A 9,959-nucleotide genomic window follows, 5' to 3' on the forward strand; every position below is an offset into this window, starting at 1 on the left:
TTTTTTTCCCAATATGAACAATTTATCCACAGCACTTGAAATAGTGTATTATTAGACTTTATAACAAAAATAGTTTGCAATAGCTTATTGCATTCATGAATACTGTTCTGAAATATGACTAAATTGTAATGTGTCATCCTTTTTTACCTTAAATTTGTGAAAACTTCACTTTGTATTAAGTAAACATCTGTCTAACATGGCAAAAATCGCGTAAAGACTGGTTCGATGGTAGGCAAATTCTGTAACATTTTGGGTTATTCAGGATGTCAAAAATGTAACACATTCTGACCAGATATACTATTAAAATGTAGATGTAGATGTAGATGTAGATTAGATAGAAGACACGTGGACACAAGAATTGACATGTAAATAGACCATGACTACAAGCATCCTTTGTTATGTTTCTCCCCATGTAATTTGCCTGTTCATGCCAAAAGCCCCGTACCTAGTTTGCTGTGCCTTTGGTGGTTTAGTTACCTGTACATCTGTTCCTGGCTCAGACTGGAATATATCTGAAAATATTGAAAATATAGGCATTATTATTGAACAGTTCAGATGATCTATTTCAACTATTCTTTTCTCCTTTAGCAGATACATGTACACATGTTAATACTGAACAACAATAACCGCAGATACAATTACCAGGTTATCAAGTATTTTTGTAATTTAAGTAGATTTTCACTTTATAACTGACATAAGGCTGCAATACAATGGCACTCTAACACACAGGACATCAGTGTCATTATAATCTTGTAATTATTTGATACGGACTATATGCCTTATAAATGTGCATTAATGATGTCTAAATGAGGATCTTCCACAAGTTTCTATGTCATGAGATTTATGAAATAAGTCCAAAGATTTTTCATTTTATAGAGCCTCTGACATGGTAAAATGTAAAATTAAGACAGCTTTCAAAAATCTCACATGAGATAGATACAAAGAGGGTTCTGTTTTACAACAACACATTACTTGCATATTTTTGCAAGCTGTTTGTTTGTTTGTTTGTTTGATTTTGTTCAACGTCCTATTAACAGCTAAGGTCATTTAAGGACGGCCTCCCCTGTGTGCAAGATGCATGCGTGTAGTGTATTTGTGTGTATTTTGGGAGGCTGCGATATGTTCGTGTTTGTCTCCTTGTGATAGCGCGGAACTGATGCCGACTTTATAGTGCTACCTCACTGAAACATACTGCCGAAGACACCCAGCAGGACGCCCCACCCGGTCACATTATACTGACAACGGGCGAACCAGTCGTCCCACTCCTAATTTGCTGAGCGTTAAGCAGGAGTAGAAACTACCATTTTTAAAGACTTTGGTATGTCTCGGCCAGGGGACAGAACCCAAAGCTTTCCTCACATGGGCGAACGCTCAACAAATGGCCAAAAGTGAGGCATTGTCAATGGAGACATTAGGAAGAAGAAAGTTATTTAAAAAGGAGATATAAGGTCCTAAATTTAGTCGACTCTTACGATCATGCAATTGGGGGCAGCAGGTACAATTATTACGCCCTACCTGCAGGGAACTTTTTGCAGGCATATTGTTAGGCGGTTTGTTGGCCTAATATAAAATGAAAGTTATCGATATTACCACTAACTATCTCTTGAAGCTATGACATCACAATTGAAACGACGGTAATTTTCAGCCAATCACAGCTCCACTAAGCGTTAAAACATGTGTGGTCAAAACATAGTCTGTGTAATGAGTGTTACACTCATCATACCGGGTAGTTATGTGATAACGAAAAGTTTGTTTTATGAAGGGGTGTTGTATGTAGTCATTGAGACCCATGTAAAAGATTTAAAAGAGCAAATCGGATATCTTGAAGATCCACATCCTTCAGTTTCCTTCCTTTTTATCTTTGTGTTAAGTTCAAATATTGAATCAGCAACACCTTGCTGACCTGCGTCCTGGCCAAGATGATTACATACCCATTCCATTTGATACTTGATACTAAGATTGAGTTCCTAAAATTAACAGTTATACCGCCATCATATTCTAGTAGTGTTAGTATATTTTACACAATCATTTCAAAGAGAAATTCAATTGTACTTCAAATCCTAAAAATGTAACTCTCGGAGATACGGGTGCCCTATAGTAATCACTCTGTCTGTCTGTCTGTCCGTCCACAAATTTTGTTCCTGGCTGATACCTTTATTATTTATTGACCGATGTACATGAAAATTGGTCAAGATGTTCAGTTCACAAAAATACACATTAAGGTAAAAAGTCAATTGGTATGACACTTTGAAGCAATGTTGCTTAGAATCAAACAAGGAGTCAACAGACAAAAGGTCAAGGTCATCAAGTCAAAGGTCAATGTCAAATTTTGTAGCTTTTCACTAATGAGCATTTTATGACATTATGAAGCAAAGTTGTTCGGAATTGTTCGGAACAAAGAGACACACTGAGGTAAACAGTTGAGGTCAAAGGTTAAGGTCATTAGATTCAAAGGTCAAGGTTAAGTTTTGTATCTTTTCACTGGTGAACATTTTGGTATGACATTATGCAGCAATTTTGCTCAGAATTAAACAAGGAGTCAGTTGATCAAAGGTCAAGGTCACTGGGTCAAAGGTCACAGTCAAATTTTGTATCTTTTCCCTGATGAATATTTTGTTATGATATTATGAAGCAAAGTTTGTCGGAATTAAAGAATAAGTCAACTGACCAAAGGTCAGGGTCACTGGGATAATGGTCAAGGTCATTTGGGTCCAAAGGTCAAAGACAAAGTAGATCTCTGACTTTGACCCTGGCTCTTGATGGAGGAGGTATATAAGGTGAAAAAACCCAAATCAAGGCTAACAAATGAGTATTGCACTGGTATTTACATTTCTGTTAGGCCAGCAAATATAGAGGTGGAAGGAAACAAGACTCGCATCATAGTACATGTAAAATGTATAATTTGCTTCCTTGCGATTCTTTTTGAAGCCCAAATGTCAAACGTCAAGCTCAGCTATATGGGCAGATTCCTTCTTGATGATTATGGGGGATATATTGCCACAAGACGGGGCCCTTACTGACCTGTCAGTGTTCTAGCTGCACTTTATTTCCAGGAGTGTATGGGATTTACCTGTAAAAGTACTTTAAGTTACCTTTGGCCGGTTTATATTAAGATTTTAGACATACTAAATCTGTTTCGAAAACACTTAATTTACAATCGTGACAATATTTGCTTCACTGTTCAGAATTTAAGGTAAAATGACACAATTCCAGCTGTGAAATTAAATTCCCTTTCACTTCCTTCAATTTTGTTCTCTTTCACTTCCTTCAATTTTTTTCTCTTTTTCATCCGAAAGTTGACTCAACACTTTTTTGCAGAACAGCACTTACATTTGCTTGTTGATTGTCATTTGTCCGCTTATAATTGTGCACTGCGAATGACCTATGACCTGTTTTTCCACGGCCAGTTGTTCATCTACTCCTGCATTATAAACTGAGGGAATGATTTGTGTAGAAAAACCACTAAATCCAGCAGCTTCACAGAGTCGACCAACTGTTTGTTGGAGTTGATGAACCCCCAGAGAAGAGTCATACCAACAATTTTTCGTAACATACTTCCTCGGGCGAAGGTATAGGGCATCACATTTCCCATCTTTTAGCCTAGAAAAATACAAAATACATTGTTGTACCAGTTTTTATCAGTATTCTAACTGCAAAACATATTGATTGAATGATTAATCACTTTATTCATTTATTGTTGATCGACAGATTTATCCCAAAAAAAATTGTTTTTTAATTAATTGATTATCAACTGACTGTTAATTGATCTAATGATTATGAACAGATTTTTTAATTTATTTCAATCAAAAAACCTCAGGCTCATGTATCGTTGATAAATCCGCACAGGACATTTGCAAGGATCTGAAATGTCGTCGTGGTAAATTTGGGTGCTATTTTACGATGAAGGATACCTCCTCCAGGATTGGTTTTAGACACGTCCTCGGTGTACTGAAGATATTTTCTACCATCCTGATCTTCTTTCACTGAAAAATGACTTAGTTTTCCACACCTAATGTTCCATTGGGCGAAATGTAATCACAACTGAAACAACACAGTGTCGCCCCCAAAATATGTTTCTCCTCCGATATAATGTTGGCCTTTTTTTGTTGATGCCTAATCCTTGTTTTAATAGGCTTTTCATTTTAGCATCTAAAACTCCACGTAGTCCAGCGAATTCTGGAGCATCCAGAAAGTGTACAAAGCGTCCATTAATCCGGAAGTGAATGCTCACCACCATCTCATATATACTGTTTGGCCTGTATATAGCGCCGTTTTTATTCCTGACCTCAACAGCAAAATAACCTCATGCTTCGTTTAGTTCAGGTATTGTTCTCTTCACATCCTTGCTTTCCCCACTTTTTTTCTCACGGTATTGAAGCCATTTTGTTTTGTATTCAGTGTTTCGGCAAACACATTCCTTTAATATTGCTTTCAGGTCACCTTCTTTCAAAAATTATCCAAATCTACTCTGTTTTTCTAAATTCACCGTCTCCACACGCTGTAATTACTATGTAATATTGTCCATTTCTGCATCGGAAATGTCGGAAAATATTGGAGCTTTCAGTGTCCTTTTCTAGAGCTAACACGTCACTCAATACATCATCAGTATCAACCGCCTATTGAGAAAATGCTGTCTGTATATTAAACAGACCTTCATCGATGGAGGACATTTTGCAAATGGCAGAAGCATGAAAGGAAATGTTGTACATGCATTCAGTGTAAGAATACCTGTGTAACAGGGATATATATATATATTTATTGTGTGTAAGACTTTGAATGAATTTTAATATTATGAAATGTCTAGGTGCAAGGAACCTTAAATGGTTGTTTGGTTGTATAGTTTTGTGATGAAAGAGTGTGGTGCGAGAGCCCTTAATGTTTGTGTGTTACCTGTTTGTAAGAATGTGTGGAATGTGAGTACTTTTAGTCACATGACATCAACGGACATTTGTATTGGTCATAGCTAACAACTGCATGATTTTTAACTTTACTAATATCACTCAGCACCAAGGCAATCAAATGAATAAAGACAAATGTAGAGAATTGAGTGAGATTTTAACCATATATGTTCTATTATTTTAATATGATTTCTCGTGTAAATAAAAACCAAACAATGCAAATTGGAATATATTGGTCGCAGACTCATCTTATATAAAAAATGTACAACCTCAAAACAAAGCAGGCAGGTTTACAAAGTTCTCCCATAGGAAAATCCTTGGCATGATATAATTAACACAAAGTCGTCCCCCAGGAAAAACCTTAGCAGGACATACTTATCACAAGTACACACAAAAGCAATACCAGATGCTAAATATCTTCCCGCAGGAACCGGACATAAAGCCAATTGCGGTGTCTGACCTTGCAGACTTTTGCGTGTACCTGTATAAAACACAAATACCACTCTCGCAAGAGTATAAACCAATTGATAAATCTCCCAACTCTCGCAAGAGTATAACAATTAGATATATTTCCACCAAATCTTGCAAGAGTACCAACATTCAATCAATCGACCGTAAGCCCTGCCTTAGTGGATTGATTAATACCATTAGACTATGCACTGTACAGCCCAAACTCCCAGGATACCTCCATAGCAAGTTTTTAATAGACTCCCAGTGTAATCCATAGCAAGACTATTGGCGGAACAGTACACAGCTCAATAATACATATAGCACAAACAAAACCATAATAATACCAAAAAAGGCATAATTAATCAGAATAATCCACCTGTCTGCCATGTCTTTCCACCTGGGCCTGTCTATACAGGTTCGTCATCCCTACAAAAACCACCATTGAGGTTGTACCCTAAATTGAGCTAGCTTAACACACAAATCAAGCGAAAATAAAAGTATCGCTGTTTCCGAATTTCTCAATAGCCCCTTGTAGGGTTTTCAAAAATATGGCATGGCCTATGTCCGTCAAATGAACTCTGTCTTTGCGAAATAACCCCTCGCAAGTGTACACAATATTTGTGTGTTGAATTACTTTTCAATCCACATCCAAAGCCGCTTTTCGGCCTTCACGGTTTACACGCTTTATTTTTCTCTCCATTGCCTTTATGTTGCTACAGCCACGATACTTATGACAGGTCAATATATCAGACCAAACAATAGTGCACGCTGGCAAGGTGTTGTGCAACCATTTTATATCATTTTCTATGCGAGCACATAACTTGTCAGTTGGTACAGCCACTAAATCATTACCTCCTGCATGAAGTATTAATAAATCTAGAGGTGGTTTGAGGCCCAACAGATCATTAATGTCGGCAATCAGCTCATACAAGACATCCCTCGGTTCCCAGACCAACGAATGTAAGTGCCGTTGTGACGCAACTTCAAATGATGGTCCATGAGTTTTACTGCTCCTCGTTGTGCCTAGTACACTATAAATAACTTTCTTCTTCCTAATGTCTCCCTTGACAATGCCTCACTTTTGGCCATTTGTTGGGCGTTCGCCCCTGTGAGGAAGGCTTTGGGTTCTGTCCCCTGGCCGAGACATACCAAAGTCTTTAAAAATAGTAGTTTATACTCCTGCTTAACGCTCAGCAAATTAGGAGTGGGACGACTGGTTCGCCCGTTGTCAGTATAATGTGACCGGGTGGGGCGTCCTGCTGGGTGTCTTCGGCAGTATGTCTCAGTGAGGTAGCACTATAAAGTCGGCATCAGTTCCGCGCTATCACAAGGAGACGAATACAAACATATCGCAGCCTCCCAAAATACACACAAATACACTACACGCATGCATCTTGCACACAGGGGAGGCCGTCCTTAAATGACATTAGCTGTTAAAAGGACGTTAAACAAAATCAAACAAACAAACAAACAAACTACAGAGGAGCCCGCTATCCACCCATTCTGAAATAACTTTTGGCTGAATTTAGCCTTACTATCTAAAGGGGAGTAACTCTAAGTTATGACTTATACTTTTATCCGAATGTAACTTTTAAAGGCGATCTGCATCTCCCTATTTTTAGGTCACCTGAGCTTTGCTCAAGTGACCTATTCCAATCACTTTTCGTCCGTCGTCCGTCGTGCGTCGTGCGCCGTGCGTAAACTTTTTACATTATCAACTTCTTCTCAAGAACCAGTGGATGGAATTTTTTCAAACTTGGTCAGAATCATCCTTGGTAGATGAGGCTACCAAATTGTAAAATTGGGACCTACCCCAACCCTAGGGGCCAGGGCAGGGCCCAAAAGGGAAAATTAACCAATATTTCAAAAATCTTCTTCTCTAGACTCTGAGGTATTACGGTCATTTTCTCTGCATGGATGGAACGATCATCAGGGTCTTTATTTAAATTGTAAATTTCAGGACCTCCGAGCTATCCGTTCTCCCTTGGAGAGGGGGTAAAGTTTACTATAGTTTATATAGGCAAACAACACATTTGGGTATATTTTGACAATTTTCTGTTGGAAATTATGTTTACTTGGTGAGAATTATCCTTGGAGGAGAAAGATGGTTTTAAATTGTAAAATTGGAATTCATACCCAAACCCTAGGGGCCAGGGCGGGGCCCAAAACGGAAAATTAACCAATATTTCAAAAATCTTCTTCTCCAGACTCTGAGGTATTACAGTCATTTTCTCTGCATGGATGGAAAGATCATCAGGGTCTTTATTTAAATTGTAAATTTCAGGACCTCCGAGCTATCCGTTCTCCCTTGGGGAGGGGGTAAAGTTTACTATAGTTTATATAGGCAAACAACACATTTGGGTATATTTTGACAATTTTCTGTTGGAAATTATGTTTACTTGGTGAGAATTATCCTTGGAGGAGAAAGATGGTTTTAAATTGTAAAATTGGAATTCATACCCAAACCCTAGGGGCCAGGGCGGGGCCCAAAACGGAAAATTAACCAATATTTCAAAAATCTTNATCAGAACCCCCGAGCTATTCGTTCTCCCTTGGGGAGAGGGTAAAGTTTACTATAGTTTATATAGGGAAACAACAATTTTGGGTATATTTTGACAATTGTCGGTTGGAAATTATTCTTACTTGGTGATAATTATCCTTGAAGTAAGATGGTTTTAAATTGTAAAATTGGAATTCATACCCCAACCATAGGGGACAGGGCGGGGCCCAAAAGGGAAAATTAACCAATATTTCAAAAATCTTTTTCTCCAGACTCAGAGGTATTACAGTCAATTTCTCTGCATGGATGGAAAGATCATCAGGGGCTTTATTTAAATTGTAAATTTCAGGATCCCCGAGCTATCCGTTCTCCCTTGGGGAGGGGGTAAATTTTTCTATAGTTTATATAGGGAAATAAGACTTTTGGGTATATTTTGACAATTTTCTGTTGGAAATTATTCTTTTTGGTGTGAATTATCCTTGAAGGAAGATGGTTTTAAATTGTAAAATTGGAATTCATACCCAAACCCTAGGGGCCAGGGCGGGGCCCAAAAGGGAAAATTAACCAATATTTCAAAAATCGTTTTCTCCAGACTCAGATGTATTACAGTCAATTTCTCTGCATGGATAGAAAGATCACCAGGGGCTTTATTTAAATTGTAAATTTCAGGACCCCAAGCTATCTCTTCTCCCTTGGGGAGGGGGTAAAGTTTACTATAGTTTATATAGGGAAACAACACTTTTGGGGATATTTTGACAATTTTCTGTTGGAAATTATTTTTACTTGGTCAGAATCATCTTTGGTGGATGAAGGTATCACATTGTAAACTTTGAATTCCTGTCCCATCCCCAGGGGTTAGAGCGGGGACCCAAAGGGAACATTTACAAATATTTTAAAATTCTTATCCTTTGATGACATGACAAGTATTGTATTTCACTTAGTTTACATGCTGATTTCAACATCACATCTAAACAATAAAATAAAGCTACCAGTACCTATGATATAACTCAGGTGACCGCTAAGGCCCTTGGGCCTCTTGTTAAATTGTTTCTGTTGGTACACCTTTCATTGCTAAAGTAGTGGAACTTCCTATACTAAATGAGTGTGACTTGTAAATTTTATGGGGCAAACCTAGAGATATGCCACAAACTGGTACCTTGTCAAGGGTAAACCATTGCGAGGTATAAATAAATAACCTGGGCAACATGGACGCATCTTAAGGTAAGCTTGCATGTCAAGGACTGGACATATATTGTTTAATCTGAGGGATTATTATTGTGACAGATTTTCCCAACTGATCTGTTTTAAATTGATGTTCATTTCTGTCAAGTCATCTTTTATCTTTAGATATGACAGTAGCAACGGCCTGTGTGCCATTTGCACAGATGTAAAGACCAATTCCCCTACCCAAAAAAGGCCAAAAAATGCTAAGCAGTATGCAGATTTAAACAAGAGTTGCTCGTACTTGTTGTAACATATATAATTGCTTGAAATTTTTCCATGTATCATATTCAATCAATCATATGTAATAGGGGCTCTAATGTCCGCAGAAGATTTTAATCTCTTTAATCCCTCAATGCATTTCTTGACAATAAAACAAGATGTTGGGTTTTGCCAACAGTTTATCTTATGTACATACCTTATTGCTGATAAATAAGAGCTTACTGTAGAGGGGGCCAAACCTGCTTTTGAATGGTGACAGATACATATTTAGACATGTTCAATGGGGACTGGCCATACTTGAGCAAGCTTATGCCTATATCGCGTATTGTAAAAATTGTTTAAAGCACTAGAGTACAATGATATCGTATTCTCTGACATGCTAGCAGCTAACAGTCGTCCAAGCTCAGACTGAAAATAGACCAGAGCCACTTCGGCATTCGCTCCGGCTCTAGGCGAGCCTCTGGGGCCAACTCCAGGAATTTGTATAACTGTAACCGGGATAAACTATATGTTAAAACATTTGCACAGCCTGGAATATGCTCTGACTTGAGAAAAATGTTTAATTGCAAGCAGCGCAACACAAAAACTCGTAGCAAGGCCAGGACGGTGACAGATTTGGTTGTCATCGAGTTAATGATGGCGACAACAGACTGGTAATCACATCTAAA

This window comes from Mizuhopecten yessoensis, unplaced genomic scaffold (assembly GCF_002113885.1).
Source record: "Mizuhopecten yessoensis strain PY_sf001 unplaced genomic scaffold, ASM211388v2 scaffold10751, whole genome shotgun sequence".
In the NCBI taxonomy this organism is placed as follows: Eukaryota; Metazoa; Mollusca; class Bivalvia; order Pectinida; family Pectinidae; genus Mizuhopecten; species Mizuhopecten yessoensis.